The sequence below is a fragment of the Notolepis coatsorum genome, assembly GCF_963971535.1.
Source record: "Notolepis coatsorum genome assembly, chromosome: 7".
Classification (NCBI taxonomy): domain Eukaryota; kingdom Metazoa; phylum Chordata; class Actinopteri; order Aulopiformes; family Paralepididae; genus Notolepis; species Notolepis coatsorum.
This window is the reverse complement of record NC_140171.1, coordinates 29924562-29937788: the sequence shown is the minus strand read 5'-3', so window position 1 is coordinate 29937788 and position 13227 is coordinate 29924562. Positions and strand designations below refer to the sequence as shown.

The window sequence follows — 13227 nt, the reverse complement described above, 5'->3', positions numbered from 1 at the left end:
ATTTGATTTGGACTGTTTATATAATTCCGACCCCGTAAACACGCTCCCTCACCCAGCCCCCCACTCACAAGCTTGCCTTCAGTTGGCCAGGAGGAGCGCCTCTCTCTTTCTCCCTCTATGCCCCCTGTCTTTTGGCAGTGAACCCCGCGCACAGAAAATGAATTAGGTGTCAAAAAGGCGTCAAAAGCAAGGGTCGGGTCCCTAGTCAATGAGGAGTGATCTACCCCGGTCACGCACCGTCGGCCTCCAGAATACTCTCTGGAGGGGTTCAGCCGGGCCCAACCAGCCCAGATCTGTTCCCCTCAATCTCAGAGGCAAGGGCACGGAGGTCTGGGGATTAACCCCCCCCCACTATGTTCTAAGGAGAATGCATTCTGCTGGCGTTTTCACCAGACAACCTAGCTTTCATGGCCATTCTCCATCCTCTCGCTTTATAAATTGCACTTTTCTTTTCAGCTATGCTTGCATTTAGTCGTTTTTGTTGTCATTTATGAGTATGTTGACTGATACTGATGACAGTATAGCAATAATGCGGAGAGAACCGAGCCAGAGATGGAAAGTACAATGTCTTACAGTTTTAAAAGGGTTAATGAAGGGTTAGCCAAGTTGTTGCCAGCGATATATTCTCATTACACCTTTCCTTTCGATGGGTGTGACCTTGTCGGGGGCACCGAGCCACTCTCCTACACCATATATTGTTGTGTTTGCCTTGATTACAAGTCTCGATTGGTCTCCCGTCAGCGCAGACTTAGTAGCCTTGACTTAGGTTAAGTATGAAGCTGTGTGTAGGTGTGCGTGCGTAGGTGTAGGGGTAGGAAGGTTGTCGTATATTCCTATATGAATATCTACTGTTAATTACAGCACACATGAGGTTGCTAACTAGAGGGAGAGAAGGAGAGTGATATTAACATGGTCCTCATCTGACTTCCAAAAGTAGCCAGTAGAGAATAAGCTTGTATAGCCAGACAACCAGGAGCTATGGTCCAATACTTATTTATTTGCAGAGCGGCCAAAAGTGGATAATGCATTAGTTACATACAGGAAATGTATTTCATTCAAATGATACATGATTTGTACAAAAGGATTGATGAGGTAAATCACAATAGCCCTCACACGTTGGCTCTCTACATCAAGACAGTATTGCACATACATATTAGTCATGTTATGTTATGAAATAAGACCATAGTACTCCCTGTCACCACATGACTAAACCTGGGTCTGTATGTAACTAATGCATTATCCACTTTTGGCCGCTCTGCAAATAAATAAGTATTGGACCATAGCTCCTGGTTGTCTGGCTATACAAGCTTATTCTCTACTGGCTACTTTTGGAAGTCAGATGAGGACCATGTTAATATCACTCTCCTTCTCTCCCTCTAGTTAGCAACCTCATGTGTGCTGTAATTAACAGTAGATATTCATATAGGAATATACGACAAGGTCTAGGTGTGTATGTATTTGTGTACGTGTGTATGCACATCTTTTCTGCCACACAAAAGCCTCCAGCCACAATACACTCCCCAGTGTTTATCGCTGACAAGTCCCTCAGATTAAAAGCGGTATGCTCAACCTGTTGCCAGATTCAATAACTGCTTAATCCATCTAGGACAGCTCTTCACAAAAGCGCAATATCATGTCCAGATATTTATTTTGCTCTGGAGGATGGACCATTTTTGTACCATTTTATTGCTTGTGGTAAAAGTGCTTCCAGTTAATGCTGACATTAAATGTTCCAAGAACCTTCAATGGTTGAAAGTGAGCCTCTTCTCTCTTTTGGGATGTCAGTGGAATGGTAATTGTTTAAAGGAGGAGGTCTGAAGATCCATTAATCAGGGAGGATTAGTGGAGAGAGTAAAGGATTTTGTAACGGCGACTGCTCCAGCCAAATCCCCTTCACTATAAACTCTGGATAGACAGAGTCTGTCTTAGGCTAACTCACCACAACAATAGGGGATTGAACTACTCTGGCAGGATTTTGGCAATCCTGCCCCCCACCCTCCCATTGTGATCATGGGTAAACCACTGTTGTGGGTCTCGGTGGTGACAAAAAGGGGATTAATTTAAAAACTCTATGGGTTTAAATCAGATTTGTCTCTTTTACCTGCTGGATGACTTCACTAGTTTAAACAACTGCCATGAGCATACAGTGGCACCAAAGCTGAGGTAATGGTGAGGTTCTTTTTTTTTTAAACATACATCAGACAATACATTCAAATAACAGAAATAATAAAGAAATATCCCCATCCTCCCGCCATCTACCCCAAGAGATAGGGCTCCCCCATATCCCAGGACCTCTATACACGGAGCCGGGCCCCAGCGACACAGGTCCCTTGAATTGATTGGGCCAGGCCCAATAGAGGAGAGTGCAGGGGGCTCCCCCCCACCGAGCCCAGCCCGTTACCTCCCATGTCACAGATAACCCCCCCCGCACATCAACACACAAGGCCCCACCACCGAACACGCAAGGCCCCCCTCTCCCGGGTCGATCCGCCGATATATCACTATATACATTCATGAAAAAATAGCACTGACAACACAATACGAAAAAATTATAAAATAAGCCATATGTTTAGCACTCTTTCCCCCATTGGCGGTTTGGAGGGGAATCAGCTCTCCTGTTGAAGAAGCCCCCCCCTAGAGACTGAGATATCCCCCAAAGGAGATTCTCCAAGCCTCATGTCCAACATTTTGAATTCTTGTCCTTCACAATTGTCCATGTGCACATTCAAAGCAACTGCTATTCTAACATAACTCAGAGAAAGAAAAAAAACTAAAGACAATTGGCACTTCCCAGGTCATTCTTTTTAACCCTGTTTAACCCCCGTTGGCGGGCTGGAGGGGTAAGGCTCTCCTGGAGAGGGCCCCTCCTATAATGACGGAGATTCCCCATTGGGGATTCTCCAATGTCCCTATTATTGTCCAACATTTTCTTTGAATTTGTATCTTTCATATGATAGTACAGTTCCAGAGCTCCCGGTCAGGTCTCCGAATGTTTTTCCCCATGTTCCCCGTCGTCTTAGTTGTGTGTCATGTGTGTTAGTGTCTACAGTTTTGTCTAGTACGTGTTATTTATATTATATGTCCCGAATCAAGTCCCAATTTTCCCAACTGTGTTTACCTTGTCTGTATTCCCAGTGGGCTGTGTGTTATCTGCAGTGTGTCTCGAATCATAACATCCATTCACTATCAAATAATATATATATGTGGTATTGAATCTTGTCATTGTGTGTGACCTCAGTGCTCGAGTCCTGTTTGGTGTGTGAGATCTCGTTATTTGAATCCTGGCTGGTCTGGTTGATCTCGGCGCTCGGCTCCCGGTTGGTGTGTGTGGTCTCAATGCTCGCATCCTGGCCGGCCTGGGTGACCTCCGTGCCCGCATCCCGGACGGTTGTATCCAGCGTCTCTTTGTCCTTCTTTTGGGGGTCGTTTGTTTTACCTCTTTTGAATTAGCCTCCATGCTCCTCTGAATATTCTGTATTGCATCGAGTCCAGTCTGCATGTTGGTTTGCACGTTAGCATCGTTAGCATTCTGTATTGCTTCTAGCCTGATCCGAATGCTAGCTTGCATATTCATCGTGTTAGCTTCCATGTTAGCTTGTAGCTTCGTCTCCAGCCAGACCTCGCTGTGGTCTAACGTTTTTATTTCTTTTGAATTAGCCTCCATGTTCCTCTGAATATTCTGTATTTCATCGAGTTCAGCCTGCGTGTTGATTTGCATGTTAGCATCGTTAGCATTCTGTATTGCTTCTAGCCTAGGGTGACCAAACGTCCTCTTTTACCCGGACATGTCCTCTTTTCACGCCCTGTCCAGGGCGTCCGGGGGGGGTTTATAAATTCATGGAAATGTCCGGGGTTTCATTGTTTTTCAGTTTCAGTTTCACGGCCCTTTGCAAGCATCTGAAGGCTTGGGCCTGCATTTTTCGCCGAACATATAAATTACCGAATTAAAGCGTTATTCGTTGCCGTTAGAATGCCATCTGAATCGCCAAAATCCGTGCCTCGGTTCTCGAGTTACATGCCGATATGTCAGGCGTGCGACTTTTTACATGGCGCGCCAGATTACTCCCGGAGAAGCATGCAGCTGCAGAGCCGCAGAGCCAGCGGCGCTCTCAGGGCCGCGCGCTGACGGCCGCGCTGTGAGGGCCGCTCAGCAGCGCCACCCACCCAATGGCTGAATTGCCAATGGCTGAATTGAAGTATTGCACTGTGCGGGCACAGCTGCGAGATCCGCGAGGGGCCAGACTCACACAATATCTTGAATGAATGCGTTTATTTATTTCGAACATAAATTGAAAATAAATAATAATAAAAAACAAGTAATAAACAGATTAAAAAAACAAACAAGCAGGAGTATAGAATGAAGTGTAAACGTATGTATTCCTACCCCCTTGATTGATTGATTGATTGATTGAAAACTTTATTAACAAATTGCAGAATGGGTACAATACAGTACGGCTCAATACACACAATTGTTAAGGGGATGCAGACCAGAGAAAGACTTTTGTCTAGTTTACATCAGGGTCCCCCATTTTCAATTCATCATAACATATGACATACATGACATACAGATAGACAGTATTCAGTATACCTTCACACTCTATTATCTTATGCAACTCATATTCACTCCACAAACTGAAATATACATACATTGTTGAATGAACAGCCTGTTTCTTGAAGTTAGACTCTCCTCTAAATTGTAACCCCCCTCTCTATAACAGAATTTTTGGATGTTACCCAGGAGTGAATTGTTTCATGCTTTAAACATGATTTGTGCAGTCTTAAATTCAGCCAGGTCCCAGAGTTTCATGGCATGTGATTTAAAAGAATAGTGTGTTTGTGTGTTCCAGATATCCTACCTTATTGATAATCAAATCAAAATCAAATGTATTTGTAAGGCCCGACAACACACGTTAATGTCCCTTCATGCCCATGTCCCTTCAGGCTATGGATTTGCGGTGTTTTCCAGCTTATACAAAAATATATATATATTATTTTGGAATATTGCAACTATACTACACAAAAACGTGAGTACACAAGTTCAACTCATGTTCAGCCCTATGTTACTCATTAGCACTAAAAGTGATTTTTCTTTATTGTGTACGAAACTTCAGAATGTTATCTTTCAAAAGAGACCAGGCTTATGCATGTGCTATAAGCATAAAGTATAAAGATAAGCTTTGCAAAAAAAGTATGCAGTCCTCAAGTTCAAGTAAAAAAGAATTGCCACTTTTCTGGGCGCATGTTATGTGGTTAAATTTGGGATATTGCAACCACTGCAGAAAAATGTGAGTACACAAGTTCACGTTCAACTCAAGTTCAGACCTATATGCTACTCTATTTCATTAGCACTAAAAGTGATTTTCCTTTTTTGCATTAGTAACTTCAGAATGTTATCTTTCAAAAGAGACCAGGCTTATGCATGTGCTATAAGCAAGTATGCAGTCCTCAAGTTCAAGTATAAAAAAAAAATGCCGCTTTTCTGGATGCATGTTTCCAAGCATATGTTAAAACAATAAAGGCATCTTTGAGTAAACTTTGAATATAGATTCAAGATTCAAGAGGTTTATTCATCACATACAGTACAGTACACAAGACATAGTGAAATGAAGGTGGCCATGCCCGCTTCGATTGTGCAAAGTATCATTAAGTATCTCGAGGCTGGGGCCAGCATGTCCTCTTTTTTGGAAATCAAAATATGGTCACCCTATTCTAGCCTGATCCGAATGCTAACTTGCATATTCATCGTGTTAGCTTCCATGTTAGCTTGTAGCTCCGTCTCCAGCCAGACCTCGCTGTGGTCTAACGTTATACTTGCTGTGTCATCTCCTCGTGTTGTACCTTTCCTTTCGTCGTATTTTCTTTGTCCGGGGTCACTCTTCTCTCACTTCTCCTCGAGTTTTGTGCACTGGGTCTTGTCATCTTTCTTTTATCTTCTAGTTGTTACTTGTTATCATGTTTTATAACTTTTTATTACCTTTCTTGAATTTTGGACCGGGAGCTCTGTTCTGCAGCTGCTCACCCGCTCCTCGCCAAACCGGAAGCCCCCAATGGTGAGGTTCTTAACGAGAGTTCATACTGATGCTATAAGTTCTCTCTGGCAGTACCACTGAATAATGTTTTTATAAAAATAAAAACCTTAAAACCACCCAAGTGTACGTCTTGGCTAAGATCATGCACACACTACATGACTAAAATTCATCAGATCGCAATTTTGTTCACACAACACAACTTCCTGTATTGTAATTGAGGAATCTTGAAGTGGTCGTGGTTTGCAGAGCACATGACTGATCGGCGACAGGCGGTAGACGTTACAAGATCTTTCACCAGGAGGAGTCCTCGACGAGTCTGTCTGGTCTCCAAACTACGTTTTGTCAGGAAAATACACACGAGAAGTGACGCAGGTTTTGGTCAGAGGAATACACTGAAGAAAGCACAAGGCAAGGTTTTTAGAAGTTTCGCTTTTGCTCTGAGAGAATGAGCATCCTTTGCCTGTCCGGGTCTAATTTATTTTCCATGCCGACCCACTGCCTGCTGTGTCATTCTTTCTTTCTCTGTCATTCTCTGTAAAAAATGTAAATGTAAATTCTCTCTTTCTCTGTCAGTCTCTCTTTCTCTGTCAGTATCTCTCCTTCTCTGTCAGTCTCTCTCATTCTCTGTCAGTCTCTCTCCTTCTCTGTCATTCTCTCTCTTTCTCTGTCAGTCTCTCTCTCGTTCTCTGTCAGTCTCTCTCTTTCTCTGTCATTCTCTTTCTCTGTCAGTCTCTCTTTCTCTGTCATTCTCTTTCTCTGTTAGTCTCTCTTTCTCTGTCAGTTTCTCTCTTTCTCTGTCATTCTCTTTCTCTGTCATTCTCTTTCTCTGTTAGTCTCTCTTTCTGTCAGTCTCTCTCTTTCTCTGTCATTCTCTTTCTCTCCACTTGTTATTCTCACTCATATTTTCATTGTGGATATTCAGAATATGAAACTCTTATCGCCAAATGCAGGTGATTAATACAGCTTTGAAGTTAAAATGAGTATGATCATAATAACAAGCTAACAGAGAACAAAGCTCTGGTGATGGGCTTTAGTATCTCCTAGATCTCTGCCCATCCCCTTTATAAAATGTCCCTAATATCACAAATTAATGAATGACTTTAGTATCTCCCAGATCTCTGCCCATACCCTTTTTGAAATGTCATAGAGTTCATGAATCAATGAATGACACTATAATAACACAGCAGAGTCCTCGAACACTGCAATAGGCAGAACAGTTTCATAATGTTCTTGTTCTCATTCAGACAAGACCGCTTATGAATTGGCAGCTTTTCAATTCCGTTCGTGGTCCCTCACTAGTTCAAAGTCAATGTAAGAATGGTCTCTCTCTCTCTCTCTGCAGTCTCCTATGTCTTGCTCTCTCATTGGCCATAGCTCTGAAAGTTCCCGGTATTCCGGGTAGTGAGCAGGTCGGCACCTTGCATGGTTGCCTCTGCCGTCTGTGTGTGAGTGAATGAGTGAATGTGAGGCATAAGTTGTAAACACTTTGGATAAAATAATTTACCACGGTCCATTGGTACCATTTATTTATTGGTACCATTTCCTGACGGGTTCCTGATATGTAGCCTGCTTGATATTTGTCGGGCATCTGTGATGCATCGGCGAGTCTCTCGGTTCGCACCTTTAATAGTTCACACATAGCAACCGAGTGCCAAGTGAACGTCGATTTGCCTCTGATTTGGGGCCTTTTATCAGCAACCTCCAAAATCTGTCGGCGAATGGAAAATCAGGGCTATAATCATGTCATCTAACCTGGGCATAAGACAGGCTGTGATTGGTCCATCAGACCCAGGGCAGGGCTGACCCCTTGAGGTACTGTATGGTGTCGAGGTTACAAGCGTGGCATGATGCTGTGTAACCTTTTGAAATGGCCCGCCACAGCCATGGCTTTGGGCTCATGTGTGTAATTACATTTTCCATGACCGTCAATGTGGACATGTGCGGACAGGGAATAAAAGGGAATTTATGGGGTGCTTGTGCACACATATTCCTGCAATGGAGGGTGACACATGGGGAGATGTTCGCTAGCAAGGGGCTCTGTAACACTCCTTTATTTTGCATGTACTGTACGTCTGCTATGGGGATTTGTCCTGACAGGACAGTAGCCCCCCCCCCCCCCCTCTTTTTCTAGGTCACATGAGGCTTCTTTCCTTTGCCCTCCTGGGCAGATTATTGCTGCTGTGACTGGGAAGGATGGCGGTTCCATCCTCGGATGCCAGGTATCGGGGCTGTATGTGTTACCTCAGCCAGCCTTTTGTCCACACGTGATGTGCTGGACCTGTCACGGCAAGGCTGAAAAACTGTTCCACGCTGAACTGCAAAGGGAGTGCGAGACCTGCGGGGCATGATAAGACTTGGTCTTGGACCATCAAGTCTTGGTCTTGGACCAAAGACTTGGACCATCAAGTCTTTAAAATGTGCGTGAGCGGTCCTGCACCACAGGTCCAAAAAGGCTGGTCGTTGTAACCGGTGCATTGAGCAGCTTTCTTCTTCTCCCAGTCATTCACTTGGCTCTGGTTGAGCCGAAGACGCCGATGGGCAACGACAGAGAAGCCCATAATTCTACCCGCATTCTGCGGAGCGAAAATTCGGTTGCTTTCCGAAGCTCTAAGCCTTAGCAATGACTTTTCCCTCCAAGTCACGGTGAAGGCTTGGTAAGCCTGGAGCAGGGGTCGGCAACCTGCGGCTCCGGAGCCGCATGTGGCTCTTTAGCCAATCAGCTGCGGCTCCCAAATTTTTTTTAATTATATATATTTATTTTTTACTTTTTTTTGTTTTTCTTATTTTGGAGATCGATGTCATACTGTGACACTGAAATGAAAAAATATTTCATCAACTAAAATATTTCATCAACTAAAATATACAGTACGTCACACCCCGCGCCTCTCCCTGCCGCCTGCAAGTGGCTAATCTTGAGTTTCCGACCCCCCAGTAAGCTAACCATGGATAAATCCAAAAAAAGGTAAGTCTGAGGAAAATAGAGGGTTTAATTCAGCGTGGACAGATTAATTTGTTTTCACGACTAACGATGCAGGCTTACCTGTATCATGCCTGATATGTGGTGAGAAATTTGCGAACAACAAAAAATTTACTTTTTATTTTATAGATTGAATGAATGAATGAATGAAAACTTTATTAACAGATTGCAGAATGGGTACAGTACAGTACAGCTCAATACATACAATTGTTAAGGGGATGCAGACCAGAGAAAGACTTTCGTCTTGTTTACATCAGGGTCTCCCATTGGCCTCCTCTTCTGCACCATCCCCCTCTTCATTATAATCCTCTTCATCCGAACCACAGTGATGGGCATGAAAGTACCAGGGCTCCTTTTGCTGAGGGCAGTGTGCCTGAAGGGAGCAGCCGAGATACCGGTGGTGGGGAGGGCCAGGGAGGTCGTGCTCAAGTTCCAAACTAGCAGGATGTTGAGCCGCGCTGCCCGAGTCGACGGGGAGAAGCCGCCAACAATGATGAAGAGTGGCGGGGGCAAGCTGGAACAAAAGAAGGGATTGGCAAGAGCTAACCCTACATGTTTTTATCCAAAGCGCTTTACAATTTGTTCCTCACATTTTACCCATTCACTCACCGACGGAGGAGGAAACCTTTCAAAGTCCCCCATTCAAATTCTACTTAAGTAGAAGTACTTGCTATTGAATGTACTTAAGTATCTAAAGTAAAAGTACGCATTCTACATGACGTTTGTGTATTCCAGTGTAATCCCTGATCCATCTACCTCTGAATGGCATGTTTAAGTGGTATGTGGTCCAGTTTTGCTGCTCTGATTATGTCCTCTGTGAAAGTATATAATTTATTAATTTGAGACATTTTCTATGCAAAATCATTTTCTTCAAAGTAAGTAGTAACTGATTAAAAGGGACTATTTCCTTTGAAATGTAGTAGAGCAAAAGTATAAAGTTCCCTAAAATGAAAATACTTACGTAAAGTACAGTACAAGTAGCTTGAAATTGTACTTAAGTAAAATACTTTTTCCGCCACTGCCTCCGGCACCAGGAGTGTCTTTGTGTCAGACATGCCACGCGTAGAGCTAGTAGCCTAGCTCTTGAAGCACAAGTTGGAGGAATAGATAGTGAGCTAGCTGACTAGCAGACCAACGACAAATTCAAATAGAATTCCTGAGAATATAGAGAAAAAGGGTTCCACCAGTCAGAACAAAGGTTGGTTCGTCCGTGAGGGAGCCGCTTAGATGAAACCCAAAAAAAGTTCATCTCCAAAGAAATAGTAGCCCAAATAGAGGTGGGCTGAATAAAGCTTGGATTACGTCGGCAGTCTTGAGTATTATAGCTTTGGAGGCGGGGCTCTCACACATCAGGGCTTCACGGACCAATCTCCGCCTGCCTTAGCCAAGATGGACACATAGGTGGATTTATGGTTTTTATTTTCATAACGATTGTGTTTGGTGGTGCTGCTGGAGACGGCTTATAGCATCAGTAAGAACTCGAGTTCTAAATGAAGTAAAAACCCTTGTTACTGTAAGTATACCAGATTGGGATTTGTCAAACCGATGGATTACACCCTGCGTTATGCAACAGCCCTAAATGGTCTCCCGCCCCCCTGGAATGATTCAGTGAATGAATGGCACTAATTGCTCCAGGGAAGGTGCTGAGCACCGCTCGTCTTAAAATATGTAGCAATAATGTCGATAACTACACACTCAGGGAGCCATGTGAGCTCTTCTCTTCTCTCTCGCTTTCTCGCTCTCTCTCTCTCTCTGTCTGTTTTTTTTTTACTCTGAGATAATTATTATTTAATTATATTCCACACTCTCTTTGTTCCTTTTTCTCCCCTGTGCTTTGAATTCCACCAGCAATCTCTCTCTCTCTCTCTCTTAGCACGGCTCAGTGGAGTCTTATTTTTTGCTTTTCTTTTCTTATTTTTCTCCTATTTTCTTTTCTTTCCCTTCTTCTGTTTTTAGACCATTCCCTCACGGCCCAGATGTACACCCGCCTCCTTGCCCTCCTCTCCCCACACCCTCCCCCGACCGCAGTCAAATCACAACTCAATCACCCGCTCCCCTGAGATTGAGTTATTGCTTTCATTTGTCTGCCTCATCATATACTTACCTCTCCTCCTTTCTCCCTCTCTCTCTCTCCCTCTCTCTCTCTCCCTCCCTCTCTCTCTCTCTCTCTCTCCTCTCTCTCTCTCTCTCTCTCTCTCTCTCTCTCTCTCTCTCTCTCTCTCTCTGGGTGAGCATGAACTGAACTCAGTTGACTCGATGCTATTCTGACAGATCCATTGGTATCCATGGTGCTGCCCACACTGATACCATGGTACCCCCGGGGTTTTCGCTGATTAGATATATTCACATTTCTCACAAGTGAAAGGTCCTCGTAGCCTGGCGTCTGTTTCCTAAATCAGATGGCAGAATAACTGTTAATAACTGGAAAAACCCCAGCACTGCCTAGCTTCGAAAAGCCCCAAGCTAGGCAGTGCTGGTTTCGGCATTATTTCACTGTGTGTCTGTATAAATCAAGTAGAAGTTGACTTCTCCCCGCGGCCTTGGTGTGTGTCCCAGACTGGCCACCGTACCCCAGGTCCCTCTGTGTTTTATGGAGAGTATAATACAGCGTAGCCGCGTGGCCCTGAACATTTAAGCCAGTACTTTCAGACACTGGGGATTCATCACCATGTCAACCCTCCAAATCATGTCCAAGAAGCACTGCTCTTATGTCCATTAAAGGGGAAAGAACCATGCTGTATACTTCCAGCTGACCGCCGCTCGCGTTTTACACGTCAGGGATTTTGATCAAAATGGATGTCATACTGATGAGAAATGTAATGTGCCCCCCCAACCCCCCCCTACGACAAATGAAAATGATAGATTATTAAAGGAACACACCAACAGTATGGGAAATGCGCTTATCATCTTCTCCAGAGTCAGACAAGAAGATAGATACCAATTTACTTTCTGTGCGTTCTATCCGGCTGCAAGCTAGCCTAGCTTGATTGATTGATTGATTGATTGATTGAATAGTTTATTGATTTAAATGGATAACACATACACAATTGAACAGGTATACATATCAGCCCACCATTTACCAATGGGATTAAAAAAACACAATAAAGCCATAGGCTTGTTTCCATTGCGATCCTTCATCATTGGTGTCCGTGGAGTTATGTACTGGTGTGTGGACGTGGGTGTTTGTAGTGTCTGTGTGTCAGGATGTGTGGTATAGAAAACCATGATCATGGATATGCATGGGTGAGCCCGCCACGCCAGGGATGGGGGACGACGACGACATATTGCAGACAACTTACAATCAATTGATCAACTATTCAATACTATAGTATTAATACATGCATAAATACAGTAGTATTCCATTTTCAAACAACAAAAGAACAAAAGGAGAGACACATCATATAATCCCTTTGTTATCTACGCCCAGCATCTCATGATCCACCTCTTTATAGATGATTTAAAAATGGAGAAGGGGCTTATGGACTTCAACTCCATTGGTAGGCTATTCCATAGTGCTGCTGCTGAATACAGGAATGAGTTTTGGCCTATTACTCTGTTACATCTTACTGGGACGAGGTCTGTAAAATGTGTCTGTGAAAGGTGAGACTTGGTTGGAGTTTTAAAATCAGTCTAGCTCATTTGTTCTGATCTGTCTGTAGCCTACTTTTCAGTGCTACTGTGATGCCAGTGTACCAGGAGGAGCATGCGTAGTCATAATGACATTGAATCAGGGCCCCTGCCAGGACTTCTAAGGCTGACCTGTTAATATAGGTGGACACTCTGCAGAGAAATTTTATTCTCTGGTTGATCTTTGAGACCACCTTTTGCCATGCTCACCCCTGATAAGGTGTTGTCCAAACCACATCCTAGGTACGTGACTTCCTCCTTAGCTGTAACCTCGGTATCTCCTACCACTACTTTGAACCCAGGAGACCTCTTAAGTCGTATGGCAGAGCCAAAAAGGATAGCTTCGGTTTTACCCAGGTGGAGGGATAACCTGTTTTTAACCAGCCAATGACCGATCTTGTCAAGCTCAAGACTGAGTGACCTCTCAACTTCTCTTTTGTCCTGATGGGAGACCATGAGTGCAGCATCGTCCGCAAATAAAAACAAGTTACATTCACAGGCAGATTTCATGTCATTGACGTATTAAAAAAAAATAAAAGTGGTCCTAAAATACTCCCTTGCGGCACCCCGCACGTCTGTGAGGAGGAGATGCTC

General features: G+C 43.8%; 1 protein-coding gene across 1 annotated transcript in view; it reads left to right on the top strand.

Annotated features, from left to right (window-relative positions):
- Positions 1 to 13227, top strand: part of tbck (TBC1 domain containing kinase) — a 188737-nt gene that overhangs the window by 140077 nt on the left and 35433 nt on the right.